General features: G+C 45.3%; 1 protein-coding gene across 5 annotated transcripts in view; it reads left to right on the forward strand.

The window, feature by feature from the left end:
- Window positions 1-20,588, forward strand: part of HTR2C (5-hydroxytryptamine receptor 2C) — a 436,136-nt gene that overhangs the window by 290,238 nt on the left and 125,310 nt on the right. For 4 of the 5 annotated variants that reach the window (XM_054038881.1, XM_054038880.1, XM_054038879.1 and 1 more), the window contains exon 3: window positions 11,830-11,924. The exons of the other annotated variant lie outside the window; for it this stretch is intronic. The gene's annotated coding sequence lies outside the window, so the exon portion shown is untranslated. The remainder of the gene's footprint in view (window positions 1-11,829; window positions 11,925-20,588) is intronic. 5 annotated transcript variants of the gene reach the window in all.

Here is a 20,588-nt window from a genome sequence, read left to right on the forward strand (position 1 = left end):
CCCCGCTTTCTGCACTCTCCTCTGGCCGGGGTGAGGTCCTTGAGAGTAGACACGGTGCTGATGCCCCTGACAAAGAGCCCCTCTTCACCACGTGCTCATTTTGATATTTGGAGAAACGTTCTTGTAAATGAAGCTGTGGACGCGTCTCCTTTTCTCCACGAGGAGGGAATATTTATACCGCAACTCTAGGCCAGGGATGTCTCCCAGGGAAGCCTCGGGCCAAACTCAGTAGTGATGCAAACAGTGATGTAAGTCAGAAGATAGCACAAGTGATTCAGTGAGGGAACTTGCCCCAGTTTGCCCTGCAGAGGGCAACACAAAGAGTGTGCCCCGCATGCTGGGGGTTGGAATCAAGTGGGAGTGTAGCAGGTAACACAAATAACAGGAGGGTTGAAGGTAGCGTAGGAGGGCTAGTCCCAGGCTGCTACACAACTCTTAAAAGAGCCCTTGGGAGTAAGGTGCAGATGCTCCCGCTGCCGCGGAGTTTGGGGTTGGTGTTCAGTATTGCACTATTCTCTTTCTAAGGGAGCCCGCCCTCGCCCCTCGCCTTTCGTATACGTTCCATTCATTCTTCGTGCACACGGTCACCACACAGTTCCATCATCGCCATCCAGGGGCCTGAGTTTCCCCTCCATTACGCTCGTTTTACACTGTGTAGCTCTGCGAGCTGCAGTGGAGTAACTGGTGTAACACTGGTGTAACACTGCTGGAGGGCAATGGAGGGTCAGACCTCGTGAGTAATAGACACCACCGTTGCTCCACTGTTGAATTTGCCTCTTTCTCCAACTGACATCTTGGCTTCCCTTGTCTGCCTTTTAGAGAAAGTCCAAAATAAAGACATATCTGCCAGGCATGGGATCTTTCAAGGCTCCCTTCCCTGGCCACCTTTCCTAGACAAAGTGTCAAGAAAGGTGGAATAAACCTAAAACTGATCAAATCTAACCGCCAGTTAAGTGTGTTCAGTTTGTTAAACAATGAGATGTCTAAATGTTCCGGTTGTTTTAACATGACTTCATTTATAATACCGGACTCCTAGCATGCGTATATTTCAAGTACATAATGAACGTGAAGTTTCATTTAGCATGGAGATGGAATTGTTCCTGACTAAAGAAGCTGTTTTAGCTCACGGAATAATGAGATTCTTTCCCCCAGGATCATCTAACACAATGTGACAACACAAATACTATTCACTATTATCCAGCCTCCTCTGTCGTCTCGGCCTGCATTCGTACGCACATCACATGCTGGGCTGCATGGAGAACTGAAGCTGCTTTTTCTCCATTCCTGAGCTTTAAAAGCTCTACTGCAGATGAGTCAACTAGAGGAGGATTCTTTCTTTGCAATATTACCCACATGCTGAACAGCACCACTATAAATCGTTGTGTACAATAGATCGGCACAGTGAGTATCACCCTCACCTCTAATGGTTAAATGTCAGCACACGTGACCACAAGGAGAGACATTGTCTAGTGGGCAGAGCATTGGGCTGGCAGCCAGCAGCTCTTGAGTTGTATTCCCAGCTCTGACAGACTGGCTCTGTGACGAGGGTACGTCATGTAGCCCTGTCTGTGGAATGGTGCTCACCGTTCCGAACTGGCTCGCAGAAGGGCTGTGTGACCCACTCACTCAGTTAGTATTTAGAAAGCAAGGAGTAGTATTACTGAAGCATTAAAACTCCACCAATACTTGGTCCTACACCCAGTGCCCAAACCTCCAAGCACATGTGGCACAGGTGGAGGCTGTACAATTATTTCCAGTCATTTGTGGGATTTCTTGTGTGTTTTCTTGAAGCATCCAGGATACTAGACAAGATAGGCCCTTGGTCTGATCCTATTTGGTAATCTGCATGCTTCTGTTCTGGACCAGTTATTGAACACGCTATAGGGTATAATCCTCCTGTTTCCAAAATGAAGTTCCTTTAATATCAAGCAACCTTCCAAGTAATGCTTTGGAATGAGCTTTCCCTAACCTCGTCTCTGTTTGGTGCACGGGTAGATGAGACCTTTCAGGAAAAGGAGATGGTTTTTTGTTGCTATTAAGAAAGAAATTCGCTTTTTCAGACAAGGCAGATTTAGCATAACAGAACCCTTCATTAACCTTCTCACTTAAGGAGGAAGTAGATGACTGCACTAAAAATTATTATGAGTAATGTATTGAGTAACTGACTGCTAATTACATGGAAGACAATGTCAAAGGAGACGTTTCCCCAAGACAGATAGAGATGGCATTTGCATTGGCCCTGTTGGCCGTGCAAAGAATTGCAATAAAAATGGAAATCACAGAAGGAGAAATCTGTAAGGTGCTGCAGAACTGTTGAAGATTTATTACGCCTATGATTAACTATGGAGAATATGCTAGCCTGTGCCGTGTTGAAATTAAACATGGCATTAGATGAGAACCAGAGAGCGAAGAGTTATTTAGATGTGTCGGAGAGCACTTTGGCATACGTTTTTATTGGTTGAGAAATAGCTTAATGTTTGACTTTTTATTCTGCTCCTTTCTATTTTGCTTCCTGAAAGTGTTTTAGGGCCAGACTTTCAATAGCTACCATTAAATCTGCACACCAAGAGTTGCCCACATAAATTGCCCACGTTTTTAGTGTGGCAAACACCTATTTGTTCATGCCTCTGGACAGCTGAGACATTTGATTAATCGCTGTAACGATGTGATATTTGGGCATGCTAATTTAGAGGCAGATTGAGGCTTCAATTCAGATATCATCCTGTTTTATATTAGTCCAAATCACTTTCACTATTCACTAGAAAAATTATTGTTCCAGGGTAAATGTTGCTATTTCTCTTTTTTAGACCAAAATGAGAATCCATCACCCCTACAGATACCTGAGAATGCAGCTAGTCATTTTTGCATGGAAATGAACATCAAATCTATTGTCATTTATTAACTAACTAGATTTTAATTCAGTTCTACGGAGGTGAAAGTCTAGTTTATAAACCCCATATGAGACTCAAGAAGGAGATTCTGGAGTTGTCATAGATATTTCTCTGAAACATCTGCTCAATGTGCAGTCAAAAAGTTAATAGAACATTAGGAACTATTAGGTAAGGGATAGATAATAAGATAGAAAATATCGTAATGCCATTATATAAATCCATGGTACGCCCACATCTTGAGTGCTGCATGCAGTTCTGGTCACCTTATCTCAAAAAAAGATATATTAGAATTGGGCAAAGTACAGAGTAGGGCACCAAAAATGATTAAGGGTATGGAACAGCTTCCATTTGAAGAGAGATTAAAAAGACTGGGGGCTGTTCAGCCTGGAAAAGCGATGACTAAGGGCAATATGATAAAGTCTATAAATCATGACTGGTGTGGAGAAAGTGAATAAGGAAGTGTTATTTACCCCTTCTCTTAACACAGGAACCAGGGGTCACACAATAAAATCAATAGGCAGCAGTTTTAAAACAACAAACAAAAGGAAGTACTTCTTCACACAACGCACAGTCTCTCCATGGAACTCGTTGCCAGGGGATGATGTGAAGGCCAAAACTATAACTGGGTTCACAAAACAATTAGGTACGTTCATGGAGGATAGGTCCATCAATGGCCATTAGCCAAGATGGTCAGTGACAAAACCCCATGCTCCAGGTGTCCATAAACCTCCAACAACCAGAAGCTGGGACTGGATGACAGGGGAAGGATCACTCAATGATTGCCTGTACTGTTCATTCCCTCTGAAGCACCTGGCATTGGCCACTGTTGGGAGACAGGATATTGGGTTAGTTGGACCCTTGGTTCTAGGACATCAGCAAGACTACTTGCAAGCTTCAGTTAAAACACATGCTTAAGTGCATTGCTGGATCAGGGCCGGAGCTCTTGGGAACGTATAGTACTGACCCTGAGAGGGCTTTTGTCCTGTGAGGGTATTTTGTGTTTGACATCAGTGGCTGAAAGGAGCCTCTTTCTTTGTGATTAAATTACCAGTTTGTTCCACGTTCAAATCACGGGTAAGTGCGGTGCGTCACCCCGGGCTCACTCGCTCCCCAGCCTGCAGCAGGCACGTGCAATTGGAATAAGGGAAGTAAAAAGAAAAGACCAAAGCTGCCTTCTGTTTATACCAGAGAAGCCAAACGGAGCCAAGACAAAAGTGCAGATTTCCACACAGTGTGGTGTGGTTTGTGGGCACAGTTTGCCTGCTGCTGGGAAAGGTCCCATGGTTCTCACTCCCTCCGAGTCTGAGCATCGAGTTCCCATTTGAAAAAGTTCGTTTTTCCAAGGAGACTCTCTCTCAAGCCTGGCGTATCTGGGCCTATATAGCTTTAAACACACCGTTTTATGAGGAAGAAAATGGGGCCACTCGATCACGTTCATTTGGAAGATTTAGTTTTTCCGCTTCAAAATCTTGACCTTTGCCATTGTCACGACAAACCTGGTGACGGGGGGGAGTAGACAGAATGAGGCAAATGTTGCTTCAGCCTTGGGGCAGGTGGAGGAGGTGTGCGTGAAGGGCTTAGTGGACTGGCTAGCCTCAGCTGGGAGATGGTCCCAATGGGACTGTTGCCACTGGCGTACATCAGAGGCTATGCCGCGGGTGGGGTGGAGCCAAGAAGAGAATTGTTGAGCTGTAACTTGTATCCGGCTGGCTGGCCGCCTGTCTCTGCGGTGTTGGATGTGGAGCAGAGGTTAGACACTAAAACAAACAACACCCATTGGTGGGTAACTCTTACTTTGTAGGGAGGCACCCTGATGCCAAGGAGGAGGCACTGTAGAAAATCATCTTTAATTGTTAGTGGAGCAAGAAAGTAAGGAACTTGCTACTACATCACAGCATTGTAGCCCTTGTATTTTATTCTTCCCGGGTTATTCCTTCCCAAGATCTATAACTGTTACATGTTTCTCCATTGCTATGCAACAATTAATTACATTTAGTTCACTAAACCTATCATTAAACAATTGCAATCTATGATAATAGCTGCTTCTCTAATTATCCATAATGTTCCTAGCCTCACTCCTGAGCTCTGGGCATCTAATTTGTCAATATTCAGTCCTCTTTTCATCTTCCTTGCATTTCCCTCTATTTCGCCAATGTAATCCCCAGGGATGGGAATTGCCTCTGATGTAGGGACAAGTCAGACTGTCCATTGTGTGGGGACATTGGGAATGTGGTGCATATGTGTGGGGCTGGCTCTTTCCGCTCAAGGAGTGAGGAAAGCAAATGCTCCTCATCACCTGCCACTGTAACACATCCACCCTGCTACACATATGGAGCAGTTTGTGTGTAAAACTGTATTAAAACTGCACAGCTCTCACTTTGAATGCTCAGGGCTTCCTGGCCCTGCTTGCAGGCGAGTGGGCTCTGTAGGGAAGGATGTGAGCAGCAGCAGTCAGTTTGCAGCCAGGCAGCCTAGAGTAAGGTGAGGTGAGCTGTGCGTCTCTGTTTCAGGGAGCAGCCTGCTTTGTCTCTCTTTGTTTTATTATTCTAAGAGTTCAAGTAGTGTTACACTGCGACCTTCTAGCAAGAGTATTCGAGGTTTTATTTCTCTAACTTCTCCGTTTATATGCTCTGAAACAGACAGTTTGTATCCTTTTTGATGTCCACATTTCTGCCACATCTTGTGTTGATGAGACACAGGAATGGTCACTTCGTTGTTGCTGTTACCTCTTCATTCTGGCCTGTGCAGTGGCAGATAAGCTTCATTTAATGGTTTAGTACGAGCCAACATTTTAGATGCAGAAATGTGTGGATCAGGCTAGTCTTGCTCTGTAGCAGTGGACCCCATTTTGGGGGTCAAATCTGGCACCTCCGAAGCTAGTGGGAGGTTTCGTATTGATCTGGATAGTGCTGGTACAGTCCTACTGTGAATTTGGTTGTAATGAAATTCCACTTACACTTCAGGGGGAGTGGCTGGCTTCACTCCATTGCAGTGGAATTTTGCTCCTTTTCTATTGGGGAAATTTCAGCACATGATAAACCAGTTCCACTGTACAAATCCCCAGGGGGAGGATCACCAACCAGAGAAGTTTCAGAGTAACAGCCGTGTTAGTCTGTATCCGCAAAAAGAAGAACAGGAGTACTTGTGGCACCTTAGAGACTAACAAATTTATTAGAGCATAAGCTTTCGTGGACTACAGCCCACTTCTTCGGATGCATATAGAATGGAACATATAATGAGGAGATATATATACACACATACAGAGAGCATAAACAGGTGGGAGTTGTCTTACCAACTCTGAGAGGCCAATTAATTAAGAGAGGAAAAAAAAAAACTTTTGAAGTGATAATCAAGCTAGCCGAGTACAGACAGTGTGATAAGAAGTGTGAGAGTACTTACAAGGGGAGATAGAGTCAACGTTTGTAATGGCTCAGCCATTCCCAGTCCTTATTCAAACCGGAGTTGATTGTGTCTAGTTTGCATATCAATTCTAGCTCTGCAGTCTCTCGTTGGAGTCTGTTTTTGAAGTTTTTCTGTTGTAATATAGCCACCCGCAGGTCTGTCACTGAATGACCAGACAGGTTAAAGTGTTCTCCCACTGGTTTTTGAGTATTTTGATTCCTGATGTCAGATTTGTGTCCATTAATTCTTTTGCGTAGAGACTGTCCGGTTTGGCCAATGTACATGGCAGAGGGGCATTGCTGGCACATGATGGCATATATCACATTGGTAGATGTGCAGGTGAACGAGCCCCTGATGGTATGGCTGATGTGATTAGGTCCTATGATGATGTCACTTGAATAGATATGTGGACAGAGTTGGCATCGGGGTTTGTTACAAGGATAGGTTCCTGGGTTAGTGGTTTTGTTCAGTGATGTGTGGTTGCTGGTGAGTATTTGCTTTAGGTTGGGGGGTTGTCTGTAAGCGAGGACAGGTCTGTCTCCCAAGATCTGTGAGAGTAAAGGATCATCTTTCAGGATAGGTTGTAGATCTCTGATGATGCGCTGGAGAGGTTTTAGTTGGGGGCTGAAGGTGACAGCTAGTGGTGTTCTGTTATTTTCTTTGTTGGGCCTGTCTTGTAGGAGGTGACTTCTGGGTACTCGTCTGGCTCTGTCAATCTGTTTTTTCACTTCAGCAGGTGGGTATTGTAGTTTTAAGAATGCTTGATAGAGATCTTGTAGGTGCTTGTCTCTATCCGAGGGATTGGAGCAAATGCGGTTATATCGTAGAGCTTGGCTGTAGACAATGGATCGTGTGGTGTGTCCTGGATGGAAGCTGGAGGCATGTAGGTAAGTGTAGCGGTCAGTAGGTTTCCGGTATAGGGTGGTATTGATGTGACCATCGCTTATTAGCACAGTAGTGTCCAGGAAATGGACCGCTTGTGTGGATTGATCTAGGCTGAGGTTGATGGTGGGATGGAAATTATTGAAATCATGGTGAAATTCCTCAAGGGCTTCTTTTCCCTGGGTCCAGATGATGAAGATGTCATCAATGTAGCGCAAGTAGAGTAGGGGCGTTAGGGGACGAGAGCTAAGGAAGCGTTGTTCTAAGTCAGCCATAAAAATGTTGGCATATTGTGGGGCCATGCGGGTACCCATAGCAGCCAACCAGAGAGGCGTAAGTGCTGTATGCCAAGGAGACTCTCTCTCAAACATGGCGTCGCTTGGCCTATGTAGCTTTAAACACACAGTTTTATGAGGAAGAAAATGAGGCCACTCTATCACCAGAGCATTGTCATAGCAATGCAGTAGGCCAGAATCATCTGCACTGAATTCAGCTAACAGATTTCTGGAGCTGAATTCGAGTATGCCATGTGTACGTGCTGAAACAGATATATTATTCCTTTTGATCAGTTGTCTTTACACAGCACGAATGGAGTCGACTGGTCTGATTTAAAGTTTTGCCCTCATGAAAGAGGCAAACAATTCTCTTTAAACACTCTGCCAACCTAGATTTTCTAGAGAATAATGTGAAGATGACGCAGACAGTATTTCGTTTTAGAGCAATTTGATGGTTCGCAAGTCTCTTCAGTAAAATCTGGAAGAAATCCAAACAGCACTGACTCATAGGTTCGGGGTTTTGTCTGTGGAGAAGAAGTGCAGAAAAAATATATGTAAAGTGGTAATAAAGATAAAAGAACCTGAAAAGGCACTTTTCTGTCAGATTCTAAAACAGAGTCAAGAAGTGATGATTTTTCAAAGTTTAACATGAGTCTGAGCATTAGAATAGGCAGCTCCCTCAGGATTTGAAATCAAATACAATGTTGAACCCTGCCTGTGACAGCAGCTTACAAAAATGTGTATTAATCAATTGTACATAATTTGAGATGCACCAACACTAGCCTGCTAGTACAGTTACTTTGAACATTTACACTTTTTTATGAGAACATCAGCTTAATTCTTCATTAAGATCACTAAGCAGATGCAGATTTTATTTAATTTAAATATTTATAGAATTTGCTTAATCTTTCAAAATGGATTAGACTTTGAATGAGGAAGCTAATATCATCTGGGTGATGATTTGTCTGCTGAATCCACTTAAGAAATCAGTCAGGAATTAGTTAAAAAGTTACTGGAGTTGAGAAATATTGTCTAAAGTTGGGTATACTACTGGGACTCCAAAAGCAAACCTCCTTCGGTGGAGGAAATATATTTCTAAAACACAGCAGATTATTTTTACAAATACTACATTTCCCTCTCTGCCATGACTGCTTTTCGGGAATTGCTATTCTTCTCACTATACTGTATAAACCAGACCTGGGACATATGGCACCAAAGAGAGAGAAAAGAGACTGAGCTAACGCCCCGATTCTGCAAATACGTGCATGCTTCCGTTGGAGTGTGTGACTAATCTCACTGAAGTCAATGGGACTGTTCTTAAAAGTTAAGCATGTATATACGTGTTTGCAGAAGAGGAGAGGAGCCTAAGCCCAAACCATCATGTTTTTACAATGTTGAGAATACTGTGAGCTGCAAAGCAGATGTTGCCTCCAAGATGCATCAGAATCTGCACTAGACAGCACTCTCCATTGGCGTCAAGGACAATTTTGCTAAAAACTGACAGCCCAACATGACCCTTTATATATACAAATCAGTCTGTACCTTTATTTTAAAGGGACAGCACCAATTTCAGATCTGTTCCCTGTTGAACAATAAGCTGAAGGTATTTTCAGGTCCTACACCTACTCTGGACAATTTTTACGGTTTTATTATCCCATTTTCCTATTGTTCTCTCTGGTTTTCTGGCTCTGTTGCTGCGAGAGACCCATACAAGTAACAGAGGCATCGGACGGACTCTGCGGGGAAGCCAGCTGTTCATACAGTGCTGTCAAATGCATAGAGGAGACAAACTGAACGAATGGAAAAACATCACTCCTTACTGATGCGGAGCCTGTGGCAGCGCGCCTCCCGGGCCAGGTCGATGGACTCAGATTAGCGGGGCTCACGCTGCTTCTCTAAAATAGCTGTGTAGACGTGCCCTAGGAGGTTACACTTCTAGAATCCTAGAATCTCAGGGTTGGAAGGGACCCCAGGAGGTCATCTAGTCCAACCCCCTGCTCAAAGCAGGACCAACCCCAACTAAATCATCCCAGCCGTGTGTGCATTTGACAGCACCTTGAACTTGCAGCTTGGGCTGGCACTCAGGCTTCGAAGCCCAACTTTCCTCACTAACCTTCAGAGCCCGAGCTCCAGCCCAAGCCATAACTTCAAAGCTTTGTCTACACAGCTCTTGTTAGAGCATGGGCGCAAGCCCTGCTGGCCCGAGGCTGTCAGTCTGGGCTGGGCTGGGAGGCGTGCTCCTGCAGGCTCCAGAGCACTGTGTAGACGTGCCCTTGGTAGTACGTTTAGGTTAGGTGTTGCTTGTAGCAGGGCCGTGTAGAATGAGTTCAGACAGGAATGGGACTGGGGAAGCAGACAGCGTCCCTCTAACTTGGAGGCACTATTCATGGCTGCTTTGCAGTAATCCCCAAAGTACCTCCACCTTCCCCGTGAGTTTAATTTATTTCTCTCGCTCGACTCTGTCAGTAGCAAGAGACGTCACGCTCTGTTCCCGTGAATGGGTTAATCCCCCCAATGCACTGAGAACACTGGTCCCTTCTGGCCTTAAAATCGATGGCCTGGAGTGTCCAGGTCCGACCATTTTGTATCATGCCGCTGGAGATTCCCCCGGGATAGAAATCTCACGTCTGACCGGGGCACGGAGGGAAGGGGCCTTAGGAGGAGAGAGGAAGGCTTGTGGCCCAAAGAGACACTGACATAAGGGCCCTGAGAGACCCGAGGAACAAACTAACAGTGCCCCTCTGCAGCTTTAACCTCCACTGGGGCTGGGTGGCTGAGTCAGGAAGCTGTGACTGGTTCCTTTGCCACAGGGAAGGAGCAAACTCTGTGACTCTATGAAAGGTCAAGAAGGGAGATCGACATTCAGGGCCCGGTGCTGGTCCCTGAGAAGCAAATTGCCAAACTTCTATTCATGTCAGTAGAAGCAAGACCAAGCTTTCAGGTTGCTTCTTCCATTTTTCTCAGGGGCAATTTTGATCACTCTCCTACCCAATGGGAGAGGCTTCCCCTTCTGGTTGCACCATCAGACAGCCAAGAACAAGGTGAGTAGGCCCTGCACATCTCAGTACGAATGAAACAAATCTCCTGGCTTTGGGGTTTTTTTTCCAAGTAACTATGGGTTTAATTTTGCAAAATGCAAAATAATCTGAGGCCTTGAATGCAGCAGAACTGAGTTCTGACCCTCTTGCGCGTGTATTTTGTGCTACGTTTGTTTTTTAGTTTTGCTACAAAATGTTCATGAAATGAAACCCAAGTATTTTACAGATTTTTTTCTGAATATCTTATAAATTGCCAAATGAACTTTAATTGATTTTTGCTCCATAGCACTAGGTCTGTGTACAGGCCAATGCCTTTTCTGCCTTTGCTTTATACTCCTACTACATTGTGTGACTGGCTTTAGATCTCTTCTCTTGTCTGTTTTGTTTCATGTTGGAATACTGGGTGCACTTGTTTATTTTTTCTTAGCATCATTACATTTCACTTCTTGCTTACCTGCATGCTCTATTTCAGTGCTTCTCAAGGCTTTGTAGTGGTGACTCCTTTCACACAGCAAGCCTCTGAGTGTGACCCCTCTTATAAATTAAAAACACTTTTTTATATATTTAACACCATTATAAATGCTGCAGGCAAAGCGGGGCTTGGGGCGGAGGCTGGGAGCTCGTGACCCCCTGAGGGATCCCGACCCCCAGTTTGAGAACCCCTGCTCTATTTGGTTGGTCCATATATCTAATCTGTCTCAATCATTGTGAATTCTTCTCAGTTCCCCTAGCTGTCTCTCCCCAGCAGGTTTAATACTTTTGGAAATTGTACTCCTGAAAAGTCATCTTCTATAAGATACAAGGGAGAGTCCTCTGGCAGTGCTGATTTTTAAGGAACAATACTTGTTACTTATTTTAACCCTGAAACGTCCCATTTGACTGACACAATCTTAGGCAAATTTTAATGTATTTTTGTCTATCTTAGGGGTTATATTTCTCCTCATAGCTTCTTACATCTTCCATGTAAAATCAGTAGTAGTGTTCCTACTGGACTTCATGGGATCTCTGGCACGTCTCCATTTGTGGGATCCGGCCTCTGCTTGGGACAGGATTTGCGGGGAGGGGTTGTTTGGAAGTGATTGAGTAGCAGGACGGGGTGTCAGGGTTAGCAGTTAGGGGCAGGCGAGGGTGTCAGTATTGTGCATTTAATTCCTGTGAGGGTGGAAAGGCTGTTTCAAAGTGGCAGGTTTTCAGCGTTTCCCAAAGACAGAATCTGGATTCACCCCGTCTCCTCTGGAAAGTCTCTCCAAAGCCACATCCTCTCAGATTCATTGACGAGTCTGGAGTCCATATTGGGGTAGACGAACACTGTTTTCAATTTTTCGCTCTCTTTTTTTAAAGGTCACCCTGGCGGTATTTTAATTCATCCCGTCGTATGGAATCCCGCTGCGACCCGCGCACAGACCAAGAGTGCCACCGATGAGATGCTGCTGAAGGTGGGTTAGCAAAACAGTGAGTCAGTACTTAGAGTAACCTTTGTGCCCTTCATTTGCTGTTCTCCAGCACAAGATCCTTATCGTTACAGCTACTGCAGTGGCAAAACTTCTAGTTCACAGCATGCTGCCATCTCTGCCTGAGTCATGATGACTCTTAGCAAAGAGTAATGGAAAGCATTGTCTAGGGTAAGATGTGATAAAAAAGCATTAATTCTATATCCAAGTATACGTCCCCCCGTCTCAAACCCCCAGTTGCACTAGGGCCAGGTAATCAAACGCGAGCTACATAGACCACTCCAGACAATGATAATGCCCTCTCAACAAAGAACAAACTCACGCTCCTGTGAGAAAAGCTTTGCTGGTGGTAAGTAAATCCAGTCTGTCACTGCCAAGGGGAGAAAAATGCCTTTTCTTCGTGTGACAGCAGTGTCGCCCCGAAGCAGGGTGATTGCAAGGTGGTGGTGGTGGCGGCTTGCTTGGGAAAATGCAGCTCGCTCACAAACCATACACTGACTCCTGAGTCCTCAAATGGATAACCGAGTCTAACAGAGCAAGTCTGAGAGAGGCCAGTCCAAGAAGTGGTGGGATGTCATAAAGGAAGACCTGTTCGCATGGGTGTGAGAGAGGATCTGGTGTTGGACAGAGCACTTTGGAGGGAGAGGACCCCATGAGATGGGATTAACACAAGAAGCAAGAAGAGCTCATATCTGAGCGGGCCACTGTATTCCAGTCGGGTTGCTGTTAAGGGACTGGTTAGAAAGGTTTACTTGATTAAAGACTTCATTAGCATTTATTGCTTTTGACTCCTTGCAACTTTTAATTAACCCCAATGTCTCCCATGTCTCTTCTGATTTTACATTGACTTGTGCTTTGCCCACCTAACGTGTTTTCGCTCAGCTACAGGTACTTTGCACTTGTACGCAGCTAGCGTGGTTTGCTAGCCATCCATTTCAACTGGTCTGAAAAGCTCGTTAGAGTCTGGGGAGTGAGCTGGGTGAGCCCAGCTGCCAGGGCTGCTGGCTGGGAGAAGAAAGGCACATACAGATGTTGGGAACGAAAATAACTTTGCATTCAGTGCACGAGACCTGTCTCTGAACTGACGGTTACATTTGGGAAAAGTTTTCAGCCTAGTAATTTAAAACGTTTTATCACAGTAGCACCAACGACAGCCTCCCAATCCTGGGAGCCTTTCTTCTTCCGCCAGATGAATGAACCTCATCTGTGCCTCCTCTCCTGAAATACTGCATTGAAAATGGCTTTTAAGGTGATGATCAGCACGGCTGGTGACTGCAGCGCCCAGCAGCTGGGAGAGGAACTTTCCCCCTTGCCTTGTATTACTCTCCTGGGAGAGGATTAGAACAGAAAAAAATTGGGGTGTGGAGGATAAGGATTGTGCCTCCTAGACGTCTGCGCAGGTCTCTCTCCTCCCACATGGTAGCAGACCTTGTGGTGTCGTGCTGATGTTCTTGGGGGCTGCCCGGGGTGAGGGCAGGGACCGGATGTGCGGGGAGCATGGAGAACTCACGTCATCCCCTTGTGGCCTGCAGAGTTTACCAGGGAAAGGTTGTCTTTCCAAGGTGGAGATGGGGGAGGGGAGAAAGTCCCTTTAAGGGGAATCCCCAGGGTAGCCGTGGCCAGGGGCAGTCCCTGGGCAGGGAGCGGGGTCACCAGGAGCACAGAGCCAATGCAGAGGCTCTGGGCCTCCCACTGGGGGCAGGGGAAGGAACTCCTGTTCTCCTGACAGAGCCCTGAGGGGGAAGCCACCCACCCCGGGGCAGGAAGGCACACTCTGGCCCATTGTAGGAGATGAAGGAATTAATTTTTCTCTGGGTGTGGGAACCCACTGCTCAGTCTGGGTTGTTCTTCTCCCCTCTGTGCCTGATCCATAGAGGATGGGAGGCCGGGACAGTCCCAGCTCCGGAGTCTGGGTCTTTAGCTGAAGCTGTTGAGACTTGTGCTTTCAGTCCTGGAGGTCCCTGGAGTGCTCGCTGAGTGGGCAGCTGTTAGCCCTGGGTTACAACCTACCCTCCTAAACTCCGCAACAGCCAGAGTTCTCTTCTCTAATCATAAACCACTGTCAGATGTCTCTTTCCATATGGCTTTTCATTATTTTGGTGGAAGAAAAATACTGTTAAGGTTTGTGAAGACACATTTTAACAGCATGTGCACACTGGCCTGACAGCTCCAGGGTTTCTTTTCCTCCAGACTAGACAAGTTTCATCCTAGTTGATATGAAGAAGTTGATCTTGACAGAATTAGTAGCTTCATGTGCCTGCCCTTTGCTTTTCATTCTAGTGCGGAGGTTAAAATACTCTGGGATAGGGGTGTGTGACTTGTAAATGGACCTGCAGTACTCCCAGCCTTCCTGTAGTACAGATCAGTTCTTTATTGTTTGCACTGGTAGTGGGTAAAGACCCCCGCTGAGACGGGGACCCCACTGTGCTAGGCGCAGTACAAACAATCACTGGGAGACAGTCTCTGCCCCGGAGAGCTTGTAGTCTAAGGGCACAGGACAGACGAAGAGTTCAGGGGAAGACACAGAACGTAAAACCGAAGTGAACAATGTCACGGTTTGCAGATCACATATTAGTGCCATGATTTTTATTGTGTTGGTTGGTTTCTTTCTCTCCCCTGCCCTGTTCAGGAACCAGAGATGGAGATCCTGTGGGAGTAGCTGGGAATAGCTAGGTGCTGTCCGACTTTATTGGCTAATTTTGATCCCACTTGGCGGTTGTCGGCTGGAAGCTTGAGTGCAGCTGCGGAGTATTTGACTGGTGTTTGCTGAGAGGAGGGATGGCCGGAGGAAAATATCCAGTGACAATGTATGGGGGAAATGGAAGTACATTGGGCACGGTTCCGAATAAGCCTGGAGGCCCTGAGGGTGGGTGCTGAGGGCAGAGTTCTGCCATGGCTAGGGTCGGACCTCCACTGCCCCTTCTCCCCAGGAGAGACCCAAGCCCTTTATTAGCCTGCCAAAGTCGTATTTCCTCCGTTGTCTGAAATGTGTCAACCCCTCCCCTCCCCCACAAATTACACCGCCTGCAGCCCAGGAGAGCCAGTAGTCCGTCCCGGGCCAGTCACTAATGTAAAGTCTCATATCTTGCTGCCTTGCTTTTTCCTGGCAAGGGTGGTCAACGACGTAAATAGAAAAGGTGAAAAATAAAACCAGCAGCCGATGTGACAGACCTCGAGGAGCCATTAACTCTGAGTTTAGGCACAATGACCTGCCTCTTTCTCTCCCATCTCCCTGCATACTGGATGTGAAACCGGAGAGTCAGACCAGTAGCCAGAGCCGGCCCTGCTCCAGAGACCTGAGTTCAGGTGTGGGATGGGGGGACACACAGAAAAAGAAACACAGGCCTGATAGCTGTTCTGTGCAGGCAGAGACCAGGGAGTGCAGGGGCTGGCCTGTGGGACCAAGGCCAGAGGTGTATTCCTCGCACTGGGTGATCCAGGAAGTTTGGCTGGTTACCAAAAACTTAGTGGCACTTCCAGACTTCCTTCTGGCATCCCTCACACTATGGGTTTTCATACAGTCCTCAGCTCTCACATCGCAGTAGCCATCTCCCGCTCCATGCCTTGGCTGTTACAGAAATGCTCTGTAAAAGAGAGATCGCTGTATATAGTGAATAGATACGGTGCCTGTAGAATAGGTGGTGATATTCCCGGGTTTTCTTAGGACCACGAAAACTAGCTGCTTCCACGGCAAGGGCTTCATGTGTGCCGCTGGTCACAATGGCTGTGGTGTCACACTGGCTAATGGCGGGAGGGGGAAACAAGCCAGAGAGTTTTGTTCTGGGGCCGTGTAGTCCCAAAGTATCACAATGTGTCTCTGCTTTCCACTGGAAAGCCCTGACTGGCTCCTTTGTGGCAGAGAAGCAAATATAAAGTTGGACCTTGTGGCTTTTGTCGAGGATTTTCTGCTGGCATTTTCCAAACTGTTCTTGATGGTGATCGACAGAGAAAGAGGCAGGAGTGCATTGACCTGGCTGTGGTTAAGGTGTCTATCCCTTCCCTCAGCACTTTGTAGGTGTATCTCATGTTAACATAACTGAGAGCGGTGCAGTTTTATCAGCCTTCTTCCAGACAGACATTAGAGAGATTCAGCCGCGGCAGATGTGTGTGGAATTGCAACATAAAAATCCAGGAGCTCTCAAGTCTTGACAACGATGTAACCCTTTGTTACTGGCAGATTTTAATAGGTTTTCGTGGCTTGGAAAGGGACACCAAAGGTTAAGTCTTTACAGTAGAAATCCATCATTTTGACTGTGGCCAAAGTTGTAACCTAGCTATGAAAATGTATTCTGGAGTGACATTTACCATAAAGCTTACTGGGGAGCATTTTTATTCCCTCTGACGATCCCCATAACAGGTGTGGTTTTGTGCTGCTATCAGGAGACAGATAGCTGTCCTCAGCCAGGGGGTGGTTGTCTGTCAGCACCCGCAGGGCTGTTCCTGGTTGTGTGTTGGTTGGAAACCTGATGAACTGTGCTTGCGGCTATCCTGAATAGTTGCTTATGCACACCTCTCAACTGTTGCATGGTTCCCAGAGGCAGTGCCATCAGAGGCATATCATGGCTTCTGGAGCTCTGATCCCAACCCCAGGAATTCGGAGACACTGGCTTGCTCTCCCCGCAAGATGTTTGCGTGATTGGGTGAGACCAATACAGTCATCCACGTGCCTACACTGCTTGTGGCTCTGCTCGATACGTGCCCCGGGATAGCCAGACGTTGCTAATGGAGAGCCTGAGCCAGAGGTAAAGTGGGATTTCATACAAAGCTATTGATGCCCAAAAGTGCTAACAGCTTTAAATAATTGCTGTTGTTGTCAAGTTCTTCCTTCGTGTTCTGTAACTATTAAAATCTGCTGAGATCTGGGGTAGTTGACAGTTTTTCTGTGCAGATCCAGATTGTGAACATAAGGGTTGTGTCAAGTATATTAAATAATGAATGTAAAGGCAGAAGTTCCTTTCCATCCGTATACGCTGGGTAGAATGCAGATCTGCTGACTCAGCACAGCCTGTTACTGTCGGGCTCAGCTCCTGCAGGAGCTAAATGTTAACTTTCTGCCTGCCAGCTCCACCCCACGGGACAAAATTGCTCTTAGGAACAGCTGCTGCCACGCTGCTGCTGATTCCAAAGAGACATCAGCATTTTGTCTGATGACTTAATCAACATGTCCCTCTCCCCCCACCTATTTCTGGATTCAAAGATGGGTACGAAATGATGTATCGTTTAAAAACCAGGTTAGAAGATGTAACTAGGATTAAGTTTCTTGAGTTGAAAAAATGCCTAACAAATCCAAACCCAAGCCCTATCCCTGATTTGGTCTTGAACCCAAATTCTGAACCCTGGCCTGAACCTAATCGAGATCTGAACACCACCTCCCTGCCCCATTTTTACTTTAATCAAAACCGTCCCAGACAATGAGTTTTGTGCTATGGAATGAAGAATGGTACACTGGTTCATGTTTTCTGAGAACTTGGCCCAGGTTCCTCAAAAGATTTATGGGCCTGACTTTTGTGTGTTTTGGGGAATCCATAACGGAAGTTTTGCACATCTGTATGTGTTTTGTTCACTGTGTGTTGCATTGTTAATGTGAATAAAAAGTGAACAAAACAGAAAATAACAGCAGTACCAACCAAATCAACGTCAGTTGGACAGCTACCGATCCAAAGAAACATTGGGATGACGCTTTAAAGTGGGGGCCTCAAAGCACTGGCTAGAGGGAGCTTGAATGCACATACTGCAGCTTTCTGTGTGCAGTTCTGTTAGCGCACCTCAGTTCTGTTCTGCAAGACTTCTCTCTTCTAGCCTTGGACATTTCTTGAGCAGACAGTGGTCGAATGTGGTTGAGGAAATCTGCACTAGGGATTAGGTTGGGTCAATCTGTTCTGAAGTTGCAATTCTGAAAAACATTGATGCTCTGTCTAGCACCATGGCCAAAACCCTAGAATCGCTAGAAGGAGCATGTGGGAATGATAAACAAACATGGCGCCTTGTCCCCAGCAGAAGCCCCAGAAGACTCAATTACAATTCTTTAACTGGTCTGTTGGTTGCCTATCAGAACCAGCAGAAAGCAGTTGAATTCTTCATCTGGTATTTTTCATGCCAGTACATAGGCTGAAGTGACTGAGAGGAAAGATTGGCAAACAATAATGAATACATACATTGCTTATTTGTGACGCAGCTGATCCCCGCTGCCTCTCTGACTTTTTCTCGATTATTATTCTCAGTCTTTTTGCACCTGGAGGTTGCTCCCTGGTACGAAGTTTGCCACATTACACTGAACCCTGGTGACAACAAACATTTTTTCCAGGGAAAATAGAACCAAACTGGGAATGCCAGTATGTGTGATCCCATCCCGTATTCCCAGACCATACAGCAGTAATGAGTATCACCAGTGACATTAGTGTCATTAACTCTAATGAGGTTTGGCAGAATTGGATTTTGATTTTCTATAATTTCAGTGGATAATATCAATGTTTATTTTTAAGCAATTTTTTTAGATGTTTATGTATTTATATTTTCACAGTTGTGTGAGATTATGAGTGGGGGGCGTGTCAGACCATGATTATTTAACGATGCTGTGATTCAAAAAGTTAAAGCTTTATAACCATTAACAGACAAATTGTAAGCATCATGTGTCAAAATATACAAAGTAAATATCCGTAAATCAAACTGGAAGCAGCATTTTTCTTACCTGGCCTTTCTGTAGATTTTGATGAAAATATTTTGTTGTCAGTCTGTGTGTGGATGGTGAAATTGATGTGTACCGACATTACCGATGAAAATCTAATCCTTCCAAACCTAACTATAGAGCACCCAGAGTGAGGGGGGCTGAATGGCACAAAGAGGAGGTACAGGTCCTGCCCTCAAGTAACATATGTAAAGTAGACGGGATCGTCAGTGGGAAGGGAGGGTCCTCAGCTCGTCCTAAGATCAGGCTCTCAGTACTGTATGCCGTAACCTGGGAAACAGTAGAGTTTGCTGAGTATCCCAGCCAGTAAATTGGATTGGTTGGCACAGTGTGACTTTTAACTTGTTCTCCTTTGGTCCGTGGGAGCATTCAGTTGTATGGATCTGCAATTCCTCCCTTTTCCACTCTCTCACAAGCACTTATGAGAACACTCAAATTTTCTAGCACAGCCATGATTTACAAAGCTTTTATTTCTTTGAAAATGTGCAATGTTCTTTCAGGGGAAGTTTGGCTCTGTTCGAAGGGTGGTCGCTATGAGACATAAGCAAGTTCAATGAATGTAATTGCTTAAGAGTAGATCTAAAATGACATATGTGTCATGGCTGAAGGCTGATTGGAGCACCAGAAAATCTTATACTCTCTGGTTATGTGACTTACAGTTTTGGTTCTAAGTGGAACAGGGCAAAACATTTATTGCTAAATATCTTTAGGAAAAAACTTGCTTATTTCAAAGTTCACATCACTTCTGCAAAATTGCACCGAAGTAGCTTTCGTTTGAAGAGTATGTAAGAGAGGCAGCATTGTCTAGTGAACTGAGCAGGGCTTGGGAGCCAAGAACTCCTGGCTTCTGTTCTGTTGTGAATAGGATTTGGGGGATTTCCAGGAAATGGGTTATCCAGGATTCTTGCAAATTGTTGGAAAGGGAAGGAAAGAAGGGGAAAACTCTGGGTTGGAGGAAGGGAACGTAGCTGCCAAACACCTATGATGCTGAAAATATCCAATACCTGTTACAGTGTGAAAGGTTAGCTAGGAGATATTGGGATATGATGCTGATAACTCTGGCTGGACCAGAGGAGGGAGTTTAACTCACCATTTTTACAATGCATATCACTGAATTAAAATGACCCTTTAGCTGGAGGTTTTTTGAAAAATGTTGCCTGGACCCAGTTCATAGTACCAACAAAATCAAATTTTCAGCACAACCTCTGGTTTCTGCAGGATCCAGTACTAGCTGGTGCTGTTCACTTTAATGCATCTAATTAATTCACTTGATTAATTTGCTAGTAACTACCTGCCATGGAAAAAAAAAAGATTCTGTTAATATTATTCACTGCTGCCTTTGGGGCAGTAATTAGGTTAAGTAATGTGTTTAATTTCCAGTGCTTTTTAAAATAAAATAAAATTTTAAGAGAATGCACCATAAAATTAGATTTTTGTAAGCCCCTTATCTTCAGCTCCCAAGACACCATTTATCCCTATATCCAGCTGCATAAGTCAACATGCAACCAACATGCAGGGGTGGATTCGAACTGGATGTAACTCTTTACTTACTAGCAACAGAGAGTTCTGAGGCACCTTGAAGACTAACAGATGTATTGGAGCATAAGCTTTCGTGGGTGAATGGATCCGACGAAGTGGGCATTCACCCACCAAAGCTTATGCTCCAATACATCTGTTAGTCTTAAAGGTGCCACAGGACTCTCTGTTGCTTTTTACAGATCCAGACTAACACGGCTACCCCTCTAATACTTTACTTACTAGGTTTGCTTCTAATATTGCTCACTCCCTTCTTATATTACTGTAATTCCATTGCATTCAGTAGAGTTTCTCCTAATTTACACCATTCTTACTGAGATAAGAATCAGACCTGTTACATTTATCCTAAATATCTTGATACACAGTTTGTTCTGTGTGTCCCAGAATAGAAAACAATCGGAGACGATCCGCCATGCTTAACTCACATA

The sequence above is a fragment of the Malaclemys terrapin genome, chromosome 9 (assembly GCF_027887155.1).
Source record: "Malaclemys terrapin pileata isolate rMalTer1 chromosome 9, rMalTer1.hap1, whole genome shotgun sequence".
Classification (NCBI taxonomy): Eukaryota; Metazoa; Chordata; order Testudines; family Emydidae; genus Malaclemys; species Malaclemys terrapin.